Source organism: Salmo salar, chromosome 13 (assembly GCF_965601325.2).
Source record: "Salmo salar chromosome 13, fSalSal1, whole genome shotgun sequence".
Taxonomy (NCBI): domain Eukaryota; kingdom Metazoa; phylum Chordata; class Actinopteri; order Salmoniformes; family Salmonidae; genus Salmo; species Salmo salar.
Genome location: NC_138303.1, coordinates 85,070,528 through 85,092,345, shown reverse-complemented (window position 1 = coordinate 85,092,345; position 21,818 = coordinate 85,070,528). Strand labels below are relative to the sequence as shown.

Genomic DNA, 21,818 nt, shown 5'->3' with positions numbered 1-21,818 from the left:
GGAAGGATATGACCAGGTCATCCTCCATCTGCAGAACCCTTCCTGCAGATAGCACAGACAATGCACATCAGCAGCAGTATCATAACACAGGCCTGTCTTAACAGCGTCATGGGAGAAAACAGACCCATGGATAGAAACCTGCTGCTCATCTCGCCAGAACTCTGACTAGACATGAAGAGGGAAAGTATATGTCTTTGTTGTTCTTCGCCTTGCAAAAAAAAACAAAAAACATTTGCAACATTAGTGATCAACAACCACTGACCCACCTTTTGCCAAAAGGAACATTATCCAGCAGCCCTGCAGGATTTCGTTCCACCTGGAACAAAGAGAACTGATCAGATCTGGGCACTGGCGCTGACAAAGGCCCCACTGGTACTCCTGGATCTACTACTTACTTCAGATCCACTGCCTTCTGGACTTGAGTGAAGGTAAAACTTGCAACTTCCAAGTTGGTCACAGCCACCAACAAACAAGCAACCCAAAGCCTTTTTTGAGTGTCCTGTTTTGATAAGAGAGAGAAGAAAATTGAATGTATCGTCAATCTCTCTGTGAATAACCTTGAATAATATTTATATCAGAGACAAATAGTTCTTGTTCAGTTTTTTATTCACTTGTTATATTCTATCCATCAGAGCAGACAGAAATGGTATTAGTAGATTAAAAAAATATATATATTTTCTACTAGTAACTTGAGGACAATGAGTGGATACGTACAGGAACTTTGTCCACTGAGGACTGAACTGCCTTCCATATTGTCCAGGCACGATCACACACTGCATCTGTCAGTCACAAAGTCGGCATCCTTCAATTTGTGCCTGATGGTTCAAAAAAAGAAAGTTAGACACATTTAGATAAACCATACATGGTGCACTCGGAATAGTAACAAAATCACTGTTTTGACAGTCATGATTTGTGAGGGGAGCAACAAGTACAGGTAGTTTGTTGTTGATGTGGCATTAGGGTGTTTTTAGTCATTGTCTGTAAACCTTAGTTGCTACATGCCTTTTGGACAAACCTTAACAATAAATACCCATTGATTTTAGTTCAACTGTCATACCCCACCAGAACACAAAATATAAGCTTGTTTTCCTCCAATGTTTAAACAATGTAAACGTAAAATGCCTTAAAAAGCTATACTTTTGATATCATTGATAGCCAGTCCTTGCATCCATAGCTGTTTCTGAATTTGAGAGTGGTTACATGTAGGCTCTGCATTTCTCCAGGCCAACCCCTCAGCTTTTTACCAAAAACAGAGGCAGGGTAACTGCTTTGTTATTGTTTCAACTAAGGATTATAGCTAGTTTTAAGGCCATAATTCTAACACTTAATGGTAGGAAATGTAATCCAGACCCAAATGTTGTGTCCATGCTTACTTACTAATGTTGAACAAGATTACTGAAGTGGGAAATAATATCTATGAACCGAGATCAAATCGACTGGAGTCATTTTAATGGGGGGCCTATGAAAGCCCCATCATATTCGCTCATTTATTTGGCAAGACAACAGTACCCAAGATCCTTAGCGTTCAGTAGTTAACAAAACAAGGGGCATGCCACATATTCTCAAATGCTGTAACTACTACAGTAACATGTTTTCCCAGCTGTTCGACTCGACCTGTTTTCGTATGGAATGTTGTTGGTAGCTAGCTCGCAAACAATTAATTATAATTTTACGTATAGAAAATAACGTCATATTTTAGCCAGTAACATAACAGGGTAGCTAGTGTTTTACACAATCAATTCATTTGACTCGGTATCTTGTTAAATACGACGGATAGATGGGAAGTTTACCATTCTATCGAAAAATCAGGTTTATCCTTGTCCGGGGAGGCATTTTTTATGCTGGGTTTAATTTCCTTGTTTTGTGCTGCTCCAGAGTTGCGTTTTCTGGGTGGCATCTTGGTGTGTTATCAGATTATTTAAACTAAATACAAATCAGTAACTGTATCGGTTTTCTATTTTATATCTCACTCCGATATCGTACAACCCCGATTTTCACTTGTCCGCTGACTCGCGGCAGAAAGAAACCGCGGAAAAAGGTCTCAGACGCACATCCACCAGACGTCACCCCTCTCCCCCCTCCCCCCTCCCCCCTCCTGAAGTACAACATCCCCTGGCGGCCATGTTTGAAGACCACCGCATCAATTCTTTCAACAACTGCATTATAACAGTACCTAAAACTGTTATTTGTGCAGGATTTGGCTGCTCTAACAAGAAAGACAACAGGAATAACATATTCTTTACAGATTAGCCGTAAATTATTACATCAGAAAAGCAAATCGACTTTTTTTGCAAATCAAGACCTAAACCCAGACAGCTGTGTTACATCCATGCTATGTTGTTGTTTTAGGGCTCTCTTTATGTAATGTGTTGTCGTGATGTGTGTTTTGTCCAATATTTATTTGTATTTTTTTTTAAATCCCAGCTCCCGTAGCCTTCATTGTAAATGAGAATTTGTTCTTAACTGACTTGCCTAGTTAAATAAAGGTTAAAAAAAGAAACAATGTGCAGTAATATTACAATTATATACATTTTATTATTTTGTCATAAAAGAGTACCATAGCACTGCTAGTCCTCTGGTGAGCTACATATCAGAGATGAGATGAAGACCACACAGTCACACAGCGACATGCGTCCTATAGCCAGTCTTTGTCAACGGACACAAACAGCTCTGCCCTGCACCACAAATGGCCTTTAGGCTACATACACAAACTCCAAATAAACAGAGTAAAAAACATTTAAAAGGATAAATAAAAACACAAATTCACAGTGTCCTAAAGGACAACCCGATACTTCTTCTAAGCAGTCTTTCTTATTAAAATAATATTAGAAGTCTCATTACAGTAAATTACAAAAAAAGTATCCTTCTGGCTGGCAGGGCAAGATGCCTGGACAGTGAAATCCATTCTCGGTCTCTTCATACACACAGCTCTGCAGGCGATGATACACTCTCCACCTCCACCAGTGAGGAAGGGTCATGCCTCTACCATTTTCCCAGGTCATAGCTGTGAAATCCACCTCTTCAAGGTTGAACGTGTCTCTGTCAGGTTTACCATGAACGGTGCCTTCACCCTCTACTCATTCCTCTCCCCCTCCATTGTTGTTCAAGTTGTTCACCCTCCAGGAATTTAGAGGTCAAATAGATTTCTTAAAATGCTGAATGGAGAGAGAAAGAGATTAATAAATAGATTTTTATAATGAATGGGATTTGACTTTGTATATTTTCTATTTTCCTTACTGATGTAAACCCAGGGTTTCACAATAGGTGATCGACGGGTGATTTTTCTGAGCAAAAACACATATACAGTACCAGTCAAAAGTTTGGACACACCTACTCATTCAAGAGTTTCTTTATTTTTACTATTTTCTACATTGTAGAATAATAGTGAAGATATCAAAACTATGAAATAATGTAAATGTAAATGTAAATAACACATATGGAATCATGTAGTAACCAAAAAGTGTTATATCAAAATATATTTTATATTTGAGATTCTTCAAAGTAACCACCTACTGCAGTCAATTTGCAGTGTACAAATTATTTAACTATGTTCTGGCCTCCCGACCATCCGCTCGAGGAAATATTGGCCCACGGCTGAATGTAATTTGTGACTCCTGTCCTACATTATTTGCACACTGGCAGCCTTTAAACTATCAAGAGTTTCATGTGTTCTTAGTGTGGCTCCAGTATTCAAGCCATTTCAATACAGCTTTATTTGTCCCCTTAGGGCAAGGGTGGGGGACGTTCGGCCTCCGGGCCGTATACGGCCTACAACACCGTTTAATCAGGCCCCCGAGCCAATTCATAAATACGTTTTTTTTATATAAAAAAAAGCTCTAGACATCATTTTTCCACATAAAAATCATTTTTCCAAATCCATCCACCTCACCCAAAGCCTTGGCGCTACCAGACAGCTCATCATCATTGAGCACCTGTACATCAGAAAAATGGCTACAGTAAAGAAAAGTAAATGCAGAGTGTAACATTTTCCAAGACAAATGAATATAGAAAGGCAAACCTGTATGCCTAGTTTGTGGGGATGCACTTGCAAGTAATGAAGTAGCGTCATTACAGCTCGAAACATGCTAAACTGAGTGAGTTGCAAGGACAACCTTTTGTGGATAAAGTCATTGCTCTTCAGCGGGGTTTGGGTGCCCAACAAGCCGCCTTTACAAAACCTTGTTTGGATGGGGAAAATGTTATGCAAGCAAGTTGTGGTGAGCGAGCTTATCGCAAAGAAGCTGAAGCCTCATTCGGAAGGAGAATTTGTAAAAGAGTGTCTCCTTGCCACTGCAGAGTTGCTAGCACCAGACAAAGTTAAATTGTTCCAAAGTATCAGTTTGTCTGGAAGAATCGTCACGGAGCGGATAACTGACATGGCACAAAACATTGAAGGACTTCGCAAGAAATTGAGTTTCTCTCTTTGGCATGTGATGAAACGACTGACATAACAAATAATGCCCAATTTGCCATTTTTGTGCGTGGGATTACAGCGGAGTTGGACACAAGGGAGGAATTGCTGTCTTTGGAAGCCATGCATCGCACCACCAGAGGTGAGGACTTGTCTTGGCTATGAGCAAATTTGAGCTACGGTTTGAAAAATTAAGTGTCCTTAATACAGATGGAGCACCAGCCATGGTTGGCTCGAAAAAGGGGTTAACCGCATTAGTGAATAAATAAATGAGTTGTCTCCGTCTTGATCCAAGTGATTTAATTGTATGCAACTACATCATACATCAAGAAAGTCTGTGCACAGTCCCTGAAGCCGAACAATGTAATGGCAACTGTAGTGTCGACCATCAATTTTATCAAAAGCAAAGGGCTGAACAACCACTAGTTTAAGGAGCTATTGAGTGATCTTGAATCGGAGTATGGTGATCTGGTTTACCACTGTCCGGTGCGATGGTTGAGCCGTGGAAACATGCTTGCGCGGTTTTATGACTGAAGGATGCCATAAAACAATTCATTAAGGGGGAAACCTGTTGCGGAACTGAGTGATGACAAGCGGATGTGTGATTTGGCCTTCATAGTGGACATAACCAAGTATCTGTCTGACTTGAACATCAAGCTCCAAAGGCCGAACCAGCTTCTCAGCGATCTGCTGTCAAACGTGATATCATTCGGAGCTAAATTAAAGCTGTGGCAAGTCCAACTAGAAAGGGGTAACACAGTGCATTTTCCTACTCTGCAAGGACAAGAGCCTGAGATTACGTCAGAATATGCTGCTGAGTGTGGAAAGCTCACAAAGGAATTTTGTGAGCGGTTTAAAACCTGTTGGGGCTACAGGTTAGCAATGAACCCCGAGTCGGGATTGCTAACAAGGCTGGAAATTCAAAACATCAAAAATCTAATAATTTCAATTTCTCAAACAATCAACTATTTTACACAATTTAAAAGATAAACATCTCCTTAATCTAACCACATTGTTCGATTTTCAAAGAGGCTTTACGGCAAAAGCATAAAGTTAGATTATGTTAGGACAGTACATAGCCACAAAAGTACAAACATCCATTTTCAATTCAAGGTCAGGCGTCACCAAAAGCAGAAACCAGCTAGAATTATGCACTAACCTTTGTCAATCTCCATCAGATGACACTCCTAGGACATTATGTTATACAATAGATGCATTTTTTGTTCCATCAAGTTCATATTTATATCCAAAAACAGCATTTTACAGTAGCGTGAAATTCAGATTTTTTTCTTCTCTGAAATGCTTCCGGTGAACATAACAAAATTACTATTCGAAAACATTGGTAAATTATAATATTGTCATTCAAAGAATAATATATTATCATCTCGTAATTGCTACCGAATGGCCAGATCTCAAAATAACTTTACTGGGAAATCACATTTTGCAATAAACGGGGTGCTATGCTAAGAACAATAAGCTATGCTATACAGTTAGCATCATCTAATATCGATAATAACATTGTAAATATCCCCTTACCTTTGATTATCTCCATCAGAAGGCACTGCCAGGAATCCCAGGTCCGGAACAAATGTGGTTTCTTTTGACAAAGTTCATAATTTATGTCCAAATAACACCAAGTAGTTAGCGTTCATTATGCTCCCACAAAACGTGGTGGGGGGTTGTAAAATCACGCCGAAAAGCTAAAAAAACCTAGTAAATAATCTATTTACGTTCGTTCAAACATGTCAAACGTTGTTTAGCATTAATCTTTTGGTCCATTTTTAACGTTAAACATCAGTAATATTTTCACACAACCTATCCTATGTCTAGATCAACAATAATGACAAACTCACGCTTCTCAGATTTGTGTGCAGGCGCAAAAAAATAAAGTGATGACATGTCAACTTCCTTGCATTCTAATTTGCTCTCTGTTTATCATAGACGCTTCAAACAACTTTATAAAGATCGTTGACATCTAGTGGAAGCCGTAGGTGTTGCGAAATGAATCCTTTCTCACTATGGTATCTATAAAACAATGACACTAAATAGTACAGTCACAAAATTCACTTTTTTTTTTAAATCTATTTTTCACAGGTTTTTGCCTGCAATATGAGTTTTGTTATACTTACAGACACCTTTCAAACTGTTTTAGAAAATTCAGAGTGTTTTCTATCCGAATGTGTTAATAATATGCATATCCTAGCTTCTGAGTTGGTGTAGGAGGCAGTTAAAAATGGGCACATATTTTTTTCAAAATTTCTCAATACTGCCCCCGAGCCCCAACAGGTTTTAAGGATGTGAAAAGTAAACTGGAGTTGAGCATATTTGCAACTCCGTTTAATATCAAACCAGCGGATGTGCCAGATGGCCTACAACACAAAGTCATTGAGCTGCAAAGCAATGACAAGCTCAGGCCCAGGTACAACAACCTCCCTCTCCTTGAGTTCTACAAAATGTATGTTAGCACTGAGCATGTTCTTGTTCTGAGGAGACATGCACTTAAATTCGCATCTGTGTTCGGGACGACCTAAACTGACCCTTGCAAAGACTCGATTCCGCTCAAGACTGACTGACACCAACCTGGAAAACCAGCTGCGAGTAGCGTCATTTTTACTGCCAGCTGACATCAAACGCCTCGTCAAAGATAAGCAGTTTCAGCCATCGCAGTAGAGGTGAGTTTGAATAAGTAATCCTAATAACAACAACATTATTTACAATACTAATATTTATTTAAATAGGACTAGCACTTTTCTAAATACTCAAGCACACAAGAAACATCATAAAAGTAATATTTAAACTATAAAACCAATGTCAGTGATTAAAGTCACATTAAAACATGAATAAAGCAGAAAATAGCACATGTTAATAATACGGCCCCCAAATTAATTTATAAATATCCAAATGGCCCTTGATGGCAAAAAGGTTCCCCACTCCTGCCTTAGGGCAATTACTATAGCCGTGTAACATGGCCTGGGTGATGACAGACAGGAGGAAAATGGGGTGGACGATACTGATGTCTTTCAGTGTCCCAGACTCTTTGCTGATGGCCATGATGGCCCATATGTGGATCTGCAGACAACAGGTGGCGCCCATGCACACACCCAGCTCCTTGCCCCTGCGGGATACACATAGGCACCATAGTGCAGCTGGGTGTTGTACATCTCAATGAAGATATAGGTCAGGATGAACTGGAAGCACAGGGACACAGAAACAGAGAGGTGGGGTGAAACAAAGGCAACAGAAATGAAAACATCAGCAATAAGACTTTGCTCATAAAATACACATATCAGACATACTGAGGGGTGATTGAAAAGAAACCCATAGAGAACACAGCCAGGGTGAAAGGGGATAGATGTCAGTTTCTTTCAATTATTCACCACTGTGAGGGTGCAACAAAGGGTGGATTTCAGACAGAGAGGGATGCTTTCCCAGAGACATAATGTAAAGGTCAAGGGTCAAATAAATTTGCCTGACTCGCCAGTAGGAGAAATGGGGTGCAGAATACCCAGCATGCTTTGAAGTAGAGCAGCACTTTGCGGCACCAGGGAGGACAGAGACAGATCATTGCAATGATGTCCTGGCAAAACTGGTTCACTCATGTGAATATTAAGGAATGCAGACACACACACACTTATTAGTCAAAGTATCTGAAGACACTAATGACATACAGTAAGTGTGTGGCATGTCTGAATAGGGGTTAGTATGTGTGCTTAGTATGTGAAATGTAGCATGCAGGGTATGGAGTTAGAGGTGCATGTTGCTGTGTACCATAGAAGAAGGAGATGCCAATGAAGAGGGTAATGATGAGGCCGAAGCTAGTGGTGAAGGAGTCGATGAGGTTGAACCAGTAAATCCCTCCCTATGGAGAGAAGGACACCAGCACTAACATACACACGCCTTCCTCACTAATAAACAAGTCAAGACACACACACACGTGATCAACAGCATTCCCATTAGACAGAAGCCGAAACACAGCAGTCCCAGGAACGGAGACTTCTGCTTCATGTTAGCTCTGAGCTGTGGGAACTCATCCAGCATGGCCATGGTGATACCCTCCATGTCACCAAACTACAGGGGTGAGGGTCAGAGAGACAGGGAGTGGGGTGTTAGATGTCTGCGTTTGGTTGGTTTAAAGCGCTGTGGTTCAATACAGAACAAAACTGTGGTTTACCAGAGTGTCGACCCCCAGCATGAAAAAGAAGAGGATCGACCAAAACACAGAGCCTGGCAGTCGAGCAAGAGGTTCTGAGTATGCCACAAACGCCAAACCGGGACCTGGCGGAAGAACAATAATGAGCTTATATTTCCCATAAAATAACTTTATTGCCATGATAATAACTGGATGTATTGTGATTACCATGTCATAAACGTAAAATAAATGTATTGTTAATACAAGAGTGATTTTCTCATTGAGCGCTACCAGTGTCTTCCACCTCTCTAACAGGCACTCCCTTCCTCCAAGCCATGTGACCCAGGATTGAGAATATGGCAAACCCCACAAAGAAGCTGGTGCTGCAGTTCCCTATGGTGATGACCAGACAGTACCTGAAAGCAGAACAATGTTAGAGTAGACTCCATTTCCCAGCATGCCTATAGCCTCAGAGTGCATAGAAGAGTACTACTGACCTAATGACATTGTTATTAAACCTATTGTAGGAGGCCATGGAGAGTAGCCCACCAACACCAATCCCCAGTGAGTAGAAGATCTGGGAGGAGCATCGTTCCACACCTACATGGTAACGGTGACAGTTAAGACATGCTGTTTACTTTGTTGGCCAGCAGCAAGGGCCTTGATACACATCATTAAAGGTAGGCACACACACACAAAAACACACAACCTATACTTGACTAGATATTATACCAGCCTGCCTCCACTACGGGACGTACCTGTGCACTGGTCAGCCGACCCCAGTCAGGGGTCAGGTAGAAGGCAACACCCTGAAGTGACCCCTCCGGTGTAGCACCTCTGATGATCAAAACGATCAGCACTAAGTCACGTAAACCACCTACAAAGTTAGAGTAACAGCTCTTAAGTACATAGCTGTTTTCAACCTTCTCTCTCTCTACCGCACCTGCTATTACGACCTCTGAATGCCCGGCTATGAAAAGCCAAGTGACATTTACTCCTGATGTACTGACCAGTTGCACCCTCTGTGATTATTATTTGACCCTGTTGGTCATCTATGAATGTTTGAACATCTTGGACAACAATCTGGCCTTAATGGCCATGTTCTGTTATAATCTTCACCCGGCACAGCCAGAAGGGTACTGGCCACCCCTCAGAGCCTGGTTCCTCTCTAGGTTTCTTCCTAGGTTCCGCCTTTCTAGGGAGTTTTTCCTAGCAACCATGCTTTTACATCTGCATTGCTTGCCGTTTGGGGTTTTAGGCTGGGGAAACTGGATAATTCAAGTGGAGACAACCCTCATTCGTTTCATTGTTTATACACTGAGCTGATGCACGTATACACGGCCTGTAAGGACAGTTCCTACAAACAGCACTATGGCTTTATAATCACTTACAACATCTGGAATGCTGCCAGCCAACACAAGAGGATTCATCATTCAACTATGTGCTAGCTTCACATGGAGAGCTGAAGGAGACTCACAGTAGACTAACTAAGGTGTGTTTGCGGTAGCAGAGGTGGGGAAACCTCCACACGTTCCCCAGTCCCACACAGTAGCCGATACAGGAGAGCAGAAACTCATACTTCCCACCCCACTGCTCTCTACTGAGAATATTTGGGTCTGTTGCGGGTGCAGGGGGTGGGACTCAAACTGTGGCTGGGATGAGGGATTGGTGACATCATGAGCTAAATTAAACCCATTCAGCTGTGCTGGACTCTAGAACAGATATAACACATTTAAAACTGTCAGACAGATCCTATAACGGTGTCATGCCTTGATTTCGAAGAGTATAATTCCATGTCACAAGTGAAGTACTGCCTCTCAATTTTAACTTGTATGAGACACTGGGACTGCACATTGTTTAGGGTAAATACAGTCAGTGACAATGGTAGGAATTGCTATGTAGTCCAGATTAACAGATATGGGTGTGGTTCACACATCAGGAAATGTGAGTGAGTGTGTGTGTTTTCAGTGGACCTGAAAAGACAGCAAAGAGATTAACTAAGGACAAGAAGTGGAAGTAGGTCAGGTTAAAATGGCAGTTCAGTTTTTGGAACAGCAAATCATTTGATTTAGGCCACTACCATCTGCCTCCCTTCATCATCAACATCATGACACATTGTAAGTCATACAAGGGGAATAAAGAGTACCCTACAGGTAGTTGATATCAAATGTTTAAAAAAATAAAAGGAGAGCTGCACACTCTAGGAGCTCAGATGCTAAAATACACTGCTCAAAAAAATAAAGGGAACACTTAAACAACACAATGTAACTCCAAGTCAATCACACTTCTGTGAAATCAAACTGTCCACTTAGGAAGCAACACTGATTGACAATACATTTCACATGCTGTTGTGCAAATGGAATAGACAACAGGTGGAAATTACAGGCAATTAGCAAGACACCCCCAATAAAGGAGTGGTTCTGCAGTGGGGACCACAGACCACTTCTCAGTTCCTATGCTTCCTGGCTGATGTTTTGGTCACTTTTGAATGCTGGCGGTGCTTTCACTCTAGTGGTAGCATGAGACGGAGTCTACAACACACACAAGTGGCTCAGGTAGTGCAGCTCATCCAGGATGGCACATCAATGCGAGCTGTGGCAAGAAGGTTTGCTGTGTCTGTCAGCGTAGTGTCCAGAGCATGGAGGCACTACCAGGAGACAGGCCAGTACATCAGGAGACGTGGAGGAGGCCGTAGGAGGGCAACAACCCAGCAGCAGGACCGCTACCTCCGCCTTTGTGCAAGGAGGAGCAGGAGAAGCACTGCCAGAGCCCTGCAAAATGACCTCCAGCAGGCCACAAATGTGCATGTGTCTGCTCAAACGTTCAGAAACAGACTCCATGAGGGTGGTATGAGGGCCCGACGTCCACAGGTGGGGGTTGTGCTTACAGCCCAACACCGTGCAGGACGTTTGGCATTTGCCAGAGAACACCAAGATTGGCAAATTCGCTACTGGCGCCCTGTGCTCTTCACAGATGAAAGCAGGTTCACACTGAGCACGTGACAGACGTGACAGAGTCTGGAGACGCCGTGGAGAATGTTCTGCTGCCTGCAACATCCTCCAGCATGACCGGTTTGGCGGTGGGTCAGTCATGGTGTGGGGTGGCATTTCTTTGGGGGGCCGCACAGCCCTCCATGTGCTCGCCAGAGGTAGCCTGACTGCCATTAGGTACCGAGATGAGATCCTCAGACCCCTTGTGAGACCATATGCTGGTGCGGTTAGCCCTGGGTTCCTCCTAATGCAAGACAATGCTAGACCTCATGTGGCTGGAGTGTGTCAGCAGTTCCTGCAAGAGGAAGGCATCGATGCTATGGACTGGCCCGCCCGTTCCCCAGACCTGAATCCAATTGAGCACATCTGGGACATCATGTCTCGCTCCATCCACCAACGCCACGTTGCACCACAGACTGTCCAGGAGTTGGCGGATGCTTTAGTCCAGGTCTGGGAGGAGATCCCTCAGGAGACCATCCGCCACCTCATCAGGAGCATGCCCAGGCGTTGTAGGGAGGTCATACAGGCACGTGGAGGCCACACACACTACTGAGCCTCATTTTGTTTTAAAGGACATTACATCAAAGTTGGATCAGCCTGTAGTGTGGTTTTCCTCTTTAATTTTTAGTGTGACTCCAAATCCAGACCTCCATGGGTTAATCATCCAGCGATCATACACTGTTTACCAGGGGGCAGGGCTACCGACGTTAAGGCTAATCTAAAGACGGTGCTGGCTAAAGCTAAAACTGGCGAGTGTAGAGAGTATAGAGATATTGTTATCCACGTCGGCACCAACGATGTTAGGATGAAACAGTCAGAGGTCACCAAGCGCAACATAGCTTCAGCGTGTAAATCAGCTAGAAAGATGTGTCGGCATCGATTAATTGTCTCTGGCCGCCTCCAAGTTAGGGGGAGTGATGAGGTCTACAGCAGAGTCTCACAACTCAATCGCTGGTTGAAAACTGTTTTCTGCCCCTCCCAAAAGATAGAATTTGTAGATAATTGGCCCTCTTTCTGGGACTCACCCACAAACAGGACCAAGCCAAAACTTAATTGAGGAAAATAAGAACAATCCGAAATTTCTTTTTGATACTGTCGCAAAGCTAACTAAAAAGCAGCCTTCGCAAATGGAGGATGGCTTTCACTTCAGCAGTAATAAATGTATGAACTTCTTTGAGGAAAAGATCATGATCATTAGAAAGCAAATTACAGACTCCTCTTTAAATCTGGGTATTCCTCCAAAGCTCCATTGTCCTGAGTCTACACAACTCTGCCAGGACCTAGGATCAAGGGAGATACTAAAGTGTTTTAGTACTATATCTCTTGACGCAATGATGAAAATAATCATGGCCTCCAAACCCTCAAGCTGCATACTGGACCCTATTCCAACTAAACTACTGAAAGAGCTGCTTCCTGTGCTTGGCCCTCCTATGTTGAACATAATAAATGGCTCTCTATCCACCGGATGTGTACCAAGCTCACTAAAAGTGGCAGTAATAAAGCCTCTCTTGAAAAAGCCGAATCTTGATCCAGAAATTATAAAAAACTATCGGCCTATATCGAATCTTCCATTCCTCTCAAAAATTTTAGAAAAAGCTGTTGCACAGCAACTCACTGCCTTCCAGAAGACAAACAATGTATACGAAACGCTTCAGTCTGGTTTTAGACCCCATCATAGCACTGAGACTGCACTTGTGAAGGTGGTAAATGACCTTTAATGACGTCAGACCGAGGCTCTGCATCTGTCCTCGTGCTCCTAGATCTTAGTGCCGCTTTTGATACCATCGATCACCACATTCTTTTGGAGAGATTGGAAACCCAAATTGGTCTACATGGACAAGTTCTGGCCTGGTTTAGATCTTATCTGTCGGAAAGATATCAGTTTGTCTCTGTGAATGGTTTGTCCTCTGACAAATCAATTGTAAATTTCGGTGTTCCTCAAGGTTCCGTTTTAGGACCACTATTGTTTTCACTATATATTTTACCTCTTGGGGATGTCATTCGAAAACATAATGTTACATTTCACTGCTATGCGGACGACACACAGCTGTACATTTCAATGAAACATGGTGAAGCCCCAAAATTGCCCTCGCTAGAAGCCTGTGTTTCAGACATAAAGAAGTGGATGGCTGCAAACTTTCTACTTTTAAACTCGGACAAAACAGAGATGCTTGTTCTAGGTCCCAAGAAACAAAGAGATCTTCTGTTGAATTTGACAATTAATCTTGATGGTTCTACAGTCGTCTCAAATAAAATGAATGAAGGACCTCTGCGTTACTCTGGACCCTGATCTCTCTTTTGAAGAACATCTCAAGACTGTTTCAAGGACAGCTTTTTTCCATCTACGTAACATTGCAAAAATCAGATATTTTCTGTCCAAAAATGACGCAGAAAAATTAATCCATGTTTTGTTACTTCTAGGCTGGACTACTGCAATGCTCTACTTTCCGGCTACCCGGATAAAGCACTAAATAAACTTCAGTTAGTGCTAAATACGGCTGCTAGAATCCTGACTAGAACCAAAAAATTTGATCATATTACTCCAGTGCTAGCCTCCCTACACTGGCTTCCTGTTAAGGCAAGGGCTGATTTCAAGGTTTTACTGCTAACCTACAAAGCATTACATGGGCTTGCTCCTACCTATCTTTCCGATTTGGTCCTGCCGTACATACCTACACGTACGCTACGGTCACAAGACGCAGGCCTCCAAATTGTCCCTAGAATTTCTAAGCAAACGGCTGGAGGTAGGGCTTTCTCCTATAGAGCTCCATTTTTATGGAATGGTCTGCCTACCAATGTGAGAGACGCAGACTCAGTCTCAACCTTTAAGTCTTTACTGAAGACTTATCTCTTCAGTAGGTCCTATGATTAAGTATAGTCTGGCCCAGGAGTGTGAAGGTGAACGGAAAGGCTGGAGCAACGAACCGCCCTTGCTGTCTCTGCCTTGCCGGTTCCCCTCTTTCCACTGGGATTCTCTGCCTCTAACCCTTTTACAGGGGCTGAGTCACTGGCTTACTGGTGTTCTTCCATGCCGTCCATGGGAGGGGTGCGTCACTTGAGTGGGTTGAGTCACTGACGTGGTCTTCCTGTCTGGGTTGGCGCCCCCCCTTGGGTTGTGCCGTGGCGGAGATCGTTGTGGGCTATACTCGGCCTTGTCTTAGGACGGTAAGTTGGTGGTTGGAGACATCCCTCTAGTGGTGTGGGGGCTGTGCTTTGGCAAAGTGGGTGGGGTTATATCCTGCCTGTTTGGCCCTGTCCGGGGGTATCATCGGATGGGGCCACAGTGTCTTCTGATCCCTCCTGTCTCAGCCTCTAGTATTTGTGCTGCAGTAGTTTATGTGTCGGGGGGCTAGGGTCAGTCTGTTACATCTGGAGTATTTCTCTTGTCTTATCCGGTGTCCTGTGTGAATTTAAATATGCTCTCTCTAATTCTCTCTTTCTCTCTTTCTGTCTTTCTCTCGGAGGACCTGAGCCCTAGGACCATGCCTCAGGACTACCTGGTATGATGACTCCTTGCTGTCCCCAGTCCACCTGGCCGTGCTGCTGCTCCAGTTTCAACTGTTCTGCCTGCGGCTATGGAACCCTGACCTGTTCACCGGACGTGCTTGTTGCACCCTCGACAACTACTATGATTATTATTATTTGACCATGCTGGTCATTTATGAACATTTTAACATTTTAACATCTTGACCATGTTCTGTTATAATATCCACCCTGCACAGCCAGAAGAGGACTGGCCACCCCTCATAGCCTGGTTCCTCTCTAGGTTTCTTCCTAGGTTTTTGGCCTTTCTAGGGAGTTTTTCCTAGGGAGTTTTTCCTAGCCACCGTGCTTCTTTCACATGCTTTGCTTGCTGTTTGGGGTTTTAGGCTGGGTTTCTGTACAGCACTTTGAGATATCAGCTGATGTACGAAGGGCTATATAAAAATAAATTTGATTTTGATTTGATAAATTGGATTTCCATTGATTATTTTTGTGTGATTTTGTTGTCAGCACATTCAACTATGTAAAGAAAAAAGTATTTAATAAGATTCTTTATTTCATTCAGATCTAGGATGTGTTGTTTAAGTGTTCACTTTATTTTTTTGAGCAGTATATTTATGTCCAACGTTGACAGACAAGCTGTCTTCATCAGGGTAGAATGACAAACACTGCAGGATGACTCATTTATATAGTGTCAAAAGACACAGGTGTCTGTAATCATGGCCGGGTGTGGCCTGATATCATTGGTTAATTTTCATATTAAAATAGCATACAAAAAACATAAATGGATAGCGTACAATCACATATCCAATTTGGCTACATAAGCCTACAAACATTTACAATAGCAAAATCACAATAATCACAAGAATGGCTTCAGATCAAAGTCTACGTTAAGACCAAAGGGAGCAAGGGTCTTTAAATTAAAGATCCAAGCAGCCTCTCATTTTAACAAATTGTCGAGGTCACCCCCTCCTAGGGAGGGTGGTGACATGTTCGATGCCAATATAACGTAGAGGCGAAATCGAGTGGTTTTCTTCCAAAAAGTGGGCCGCAACTGGGTAAGTCGAGTTTTTGCACCTAATGATGCTACAATGCTCCGAGATATGTACTTTGAATTTGCGCTTTGTTTTACCCACATCATTTTTACCACAAGGACAAGTTATAAGATAAATAACTGTCTTAGTGGGGCACGTGATAACACCTTTGATTGGGATCTGTTTCCCTGTTTGGGGGGGTTTGAAGGATCTACATTTATAAGTGCCATTGCATTGAGCGCAGCCATTACACTTGTAGTTTCCATCCAGGAGGGGCGCAAATACACGTGCAGAGATATCTTGGGGTGGTAAATCAGAGCTTACCAGTTTATCTCTGAGATTTCTGCCCTGCGAGAATACGACCAAGGGAAGGTTCGAAAACACATTACCGATACTATCATCGGATCTTAGAATGTGCCAATGTTTGAACGATTCCCTTGATTTGTTCAGAGCACTTTGAATAGCGGGTAGTTAGAACGCAAGAAGGCTTATTTTTGCGAGACTGACCTTAAAAGGTCATGTCTCGTTTTGAATTTTCTCAATGACAGAATTAATCTGACCATTTTTGTACCCACTCTCCTTGAATTTTCTTTGCGTCTCAGCCATATTTCTGTCGAAATCAGATTGTTTTTTTTTTACAAATTCTTTTGATTCGACAGAATTGGCTGTATGGCAAACTGTTTTTTAAGGGAAGTGGGTGACAACCATCAGCCCTCAAACTGTTACGATCAGTAGGTTTCCTGTAAAGATCATTGTATAGAACATTGTCTTCAAACAAGATCAGAAGATCAAGAAAACTGATTTGACGTGTATCAGATTGCATAGTAAATCTCAGATGCTCAGAACAGGAGTTAAGAAAAGCATGGAACACCTTGAGCTGTTTTTCATAACCCCTCCACAGAACAAAAATATCATCAATATACCGTTTCCAAATGATGTTAGGAAAGAAAACATTTGAGGATTGAAAATAGACTTTCTCCATGTAACCCACATACAAATTAGCATAGTTAGGAGCCATGGGGGATCCCATAGCAGTACCCTTAATCTGAATAAAAAATAATGTATTAACATGAAGTAGTTGTGTGTGAGTACTAATTCAGCCAATGTTATAATGCAGGCACTGGAAGGTAGTTCATTCGGGTCACGTTGTAGAAGAAAATGTTCCATAGCTTCAATACCGCCCTCGTGTGGAATATTTGTGTATAACGACTCAACATCAAAAGTAATTAACAAAGTGTTCTCTGGGAGAGGATCGAGAGATTCAATGATAGAGATCATACTGCTGGTGTCCTTTACAAAGGAATGGAGCTGTTCTGCGAGTGGTCTAATAAAAAAGTCAACAAAAGTCGGTAGAGGGGCCGTTACTGCATCAATACCCGCTACAATAGGGCGCCCTGGAGGTTTTGTAACATTTTTGTGTAATTTCGGCAAAGTATAAAAAATGGCAATTATAGGGTGTTGAAAACCAAAAAAACAACACGACTTTTTGGCTAATCTGACCAGAACTTAAATACCCATCTAGGACAGTAAAGATCGTGTTCTGAAATTGGGCAGTGGGGGTCACTTCTGAGTTTCTTGTAAAAGGTATTGTCAAACAGTTGTCTATGACACACATTTACATAAACTGTCCTATCCATGAGTACAACTGACCCACCCTTATCAGCAGGGCGGGTAAGGACTGACGTATCGGATTGTAAATCAAGTAAAGCATGTTTTTCATCCCTAGGTAAATTCTGAAAAGATATGTACTCCTGTTTGTTCTGAAGGAGATGAACAACTTTTTCAACAAGTCTGCAATATGTGATTGGCTGGAGGTACAAAATAACTCTTACTTCTAAAAGGAGTCGGAGTACGTGCAGATGAGCAACCCACATGTTCAGTAGAAACATCACGATTAGGGGAGCTGAAGTATTCCCTTAAACGGATGTTTATAAAAAAACTTAAACATGTCGACCTTAACATCAAAATCGTTGCACTGAGTTGTAGGCATAAAATATAACCCTTTATTAAGCAAGGAGATATGGGCAGGGCTCAATATCTTGCTTGATAAATTAAAGACACTCAGTCCTGTGGGTTCTGGGAACCTCCGCCTCTGGGAGTAGTTTCTTCTTATCCCGTTGGGTGCGGCATCTCATCAGTGCGCGTGCCCGCGGCCACCTCCGCCCTTCTATCGCCCTTGTCTCTCGTTGGATAAAATGTTTTGGCACTGGAAGCAGATGAGGCGCAGGTTGTAGAGTGTTGGTCAGACGGGGATGGATAGAAGTAAGCGGCATCCCTCCTGCGTCTGTCATGGAGAGGAGGAGCAGGACCTCTTTTGTCAGGGTTTCTCCAGAAGTAGACTTTGTCCTCTGCCTTGTCTTTTTTGTCTTGATTGAATTTCTTGATTTTAAGTTCCTTTATTTCTGTAGACAACTTGTCCTGGAGCGCTGGGTTAGTTTATCAGTTCATTGAATATGCCATCATCAATAACAGCACCTTGCAGAGCTGTGCGTTTCTCTTCAATCGTGTTAGCCATTTCAATAAGATCCTTTTCAACTGGTCAACAATTAATGTCATTAAATCAATAGAGCATTTGTTCAGGATGGCACACCAGCACTCACAGAAATCTGTGCGCTGTCCCAATGATAGTTATTTTTGTCACCCGAGTCCCCGTGGAATAATGCCTTGACGCACATAATCACTAAGAGTGATTATATGTAGATACATTCTCGTCTGGCGCTTAGATAAATGTAATAGTTCTTTCGAGAGGTCAGAATTACCCCCGGCATGTCAAAAAGGAACTCCGATACAATTATCTTATCACGTTCCCTTTGGCTATATTCAAAGTAATCTTGTTTAGGTCTTTGACCAGTGTCAGGAAAATAATTATCATTCGGCATCATTGTATAGCTTTTTGTCGGTAGGGTGCTGTTTACTGTGTAACAGAATAATCTAGAGGCGAAAGAAACGCACACTTATATAGCGAGGTGCTGGCTAGCGGAGTGGAACACTTTTTAAAAATAAAGGAGAGCCGCACTCTCTAGGAGCTCAGATGCAAAAACATATTTATGTCCACAGTTTCGACAGACAAGCTGTCTTCATCAGGGTAGAATGACAAACACTGCAGGATGACTCATTTATATAGTGTCAAAAGACACAGGTGTCTGTAATCATGGCCGGGTGTGGCCTTATATCATTGGTTAATTTTCATATTAGAATAGCAGCCTCTCATTTTAACAAATTCCTAGGGAGAGGGGGGGGGGGCAGTGCCCCTGTGACAACAATTTTGGAACCCTTGTGGCCCCCCCTAAATGTGGAGTATGAAATAATTTTTACATAACCATTTTTTGCTATCATTCTTTTTTTACATCCATTATTAGACAGTGGCAACGCAGAACATGGTCTTTTGCCTGCTAATGCCTGCAATGCAGTGAAGAAAACGATATGACAACAATAACGTCTAATGTAACTGGCACCTCTAACAGTACAACTGGCCCCAGCTTGGCCACCCCAGTTGAAATGGTCTAGAACCGCCACTGCCCTACAGGTAGTTGATATAAAATGGGCTATAATATGTTATGCAAAACTAACAAATGAGAGCATAAAACGTTGAATATGTCTTTGAAATAAATATATATTCGATACATTGCTCAGAGGAAAGTTCCATAGAAATCTATGTGGTTTGGATATTTTTGTCAATGATGATTGAAATGGGCACTTTTGTTAATGACCGGGAAATTACAGTTGAGCGCAGAGCGCAGGTAGTCTTGCTAACGTCAGCCAAGCTAGAGCGCAGGTGCAGTCATTAAACAAAGATAAAAAAATACATAATTATATATATAAATAAATAAATAAACACGCCCTCTTTGTACAGACTCACCTTTACGGTTGGTGCACCCGATATATGTGACTTCGGGACAAGTCTCTGATTGTCCTTGAGTGGACCAGCCAGAGCCCAGACTTGAACCCGATCGAACATCTCTGGAGTGACTTGAAAATAGCTGTGCAGCGACGCTCCCCATTCAACATGACAAAGCTTGAGAGGATCTGCAGAGAAGAATGGGAGAAACTCCCCAAATACAGGTGTGCCAAGCTTGTAGCGTCGTACTCGGCTGTAATCGCTGCCAAAGGTGCATCAACAAAGGACCGAGTAAAGGGTCTGAATACTTATGTAAATGTGATATTTCAGCAAAAATGTAACAAAAAAATATATATATATCGTTTTTGCTTTGTAATTATGGGGTATAGTGTGTAGTTTGAGGGAAAGAACTAATACATTTTGGAATAAGGCTGTTACGAAACAAAATGTGGAAAAAGTCAAGGGGTCTGAAAACTTTCCGAATGCACTGTATATCTATTTGGGATTCTTGCGGTTATATGATTTGTAATTATGTTCTGCCCTCCGACCATCTGCTGAAGAAAAAAATTGGCCCGCGACTGAATCTTGTTGATGATGCCTGTCTTAACCCATCCGCTACGAGTCTGTAACCTCTGTTGGGGACAGCCAGCTGATGAAGATGAAAAGCCCAAGAATGACCTAGCAGCAAACTTTTGAGCCTGAGCTCATGACCAGATAAGACTCACCTAATCCAAATAGCCCAGGACAGGAAGAGATGGGGAGCCATTGTGGAAGATATGCTTATGAAGGTTATAATATATTTATATTAGTACTTTATATTATAAACTTGTATTGTACCTTCATCATAAAATTACTGTTCCCAATTTATAGTGTGGATATAATGTTTTATTTCAAAGGGTCTCTGACAAGCCAGGCTTCTATACAAACAGGGTATTGAAACATACAGCAGTAGGGTGCTATAGCCTATCTTTCTTTTGCATATGGACTGACTGTGCCATTTTTAATAAACTGTTCATTTTGTCAAAACAAGGAGGAGCAATGCAGTCACTTTGAGTTTTTTTTATTCACCATAACCACATTGTCTATCGTAATATACCCATTTTTAGATAGAATAACAAAGAATCTAACAATTCATGTATTTGCTGGGAAACATTTTAAAGCACACTTGTGCCAAGGTGAATACCAGTATGTTGTTCAAGAGTTTAACTTATTAAAATATTTTTATGGTCCTCTTACTGTAAGATGTCCTCTAAGAAATGTCTCTGAGCATTCATCATACTTATATTGATCCGTCAGTATTGTAAAGAGTAGGTTGATGTAGTCTTATTCAGTGTTTGCCAAACAAAGCCAACCAACCCACAAAGCAAATGACCTAGCCTACGTTTCCAAATATCCCGCCAGATTTTGTTTATGGTGACAGCTGACTGGAACACGGAAACTAACGAGAACAAGCCGCTGTAATTGGTTTAAACAAATATTATGGATAAACTGACAAGATACGAATGGGAGTCGTCCACAAAACGGCACGGCGGGCTGTCTAGCGCCCGCCTATAATTTCTTTGGATTGGTGGATACATCTCATTATTGTAAACCGTCTGTATTCCATGGAGAGATCCTTTCCTACTAGCCTCATGCCATGAATATGCTGCAGAATGTCACGTGTCTACTTATATCACTACACTCGTAACAATTTAAGCATCACGAAACTTATTTTTGATCAAATAAACATCACGTAGAAAACAAGCCATTCATTTTTTTGTTGAACAAATTCGACACTCTCATTGACCTCCATACAACAGCTCCTTGCTTGGTGGACGAAAGAAATACCACTTGCAGGAGGGTGAAAGCTTTTCCGCGGAGTTGGGCCTCTCCAAAGATGTTTATAACCAATCATTGTTCTGTGGCCTCGGTCTTCCATTTCCTCTTCCTCTGA

General features: G+C 42.1%; 2 pseudogenes across 1 annotated transcript in view; both read right to left on the bottom strand.

Annotated features, from left to right (window-relative positions):
* Positions 1-2,077, bottom strand: part of LOC106568040 (retinoblastoma-associated protein-like) — a 34,473-nt pseudogene extending 32,396 nt beyond the window's left edge. The window contains exons 1-3 of the transcript XR_014380168.1: positions 1,791-2,077; positions 715-815; positions 396-499 (exon numbers count right to left, since the gene is read on the bottom strand). The product of XR_014380168.1 is annotated as a retinoblastoma-associated protein-like (transcript). The remainder of the gene's footprint in view (positions 1-395; positions 500-714; positions 816-1,790) is intronic.
* A 312-nt stretch (positions 2,078-2,389) lies between these two features.
* Positions 2,390-10,656, bottom strand: LOC106568041 (sodium-dependent proline transporter-like; annotated as a pseudogene).
* Between the last annotated feature and the right edge of the window lie 11,162 nt (positions 10,657-21,818).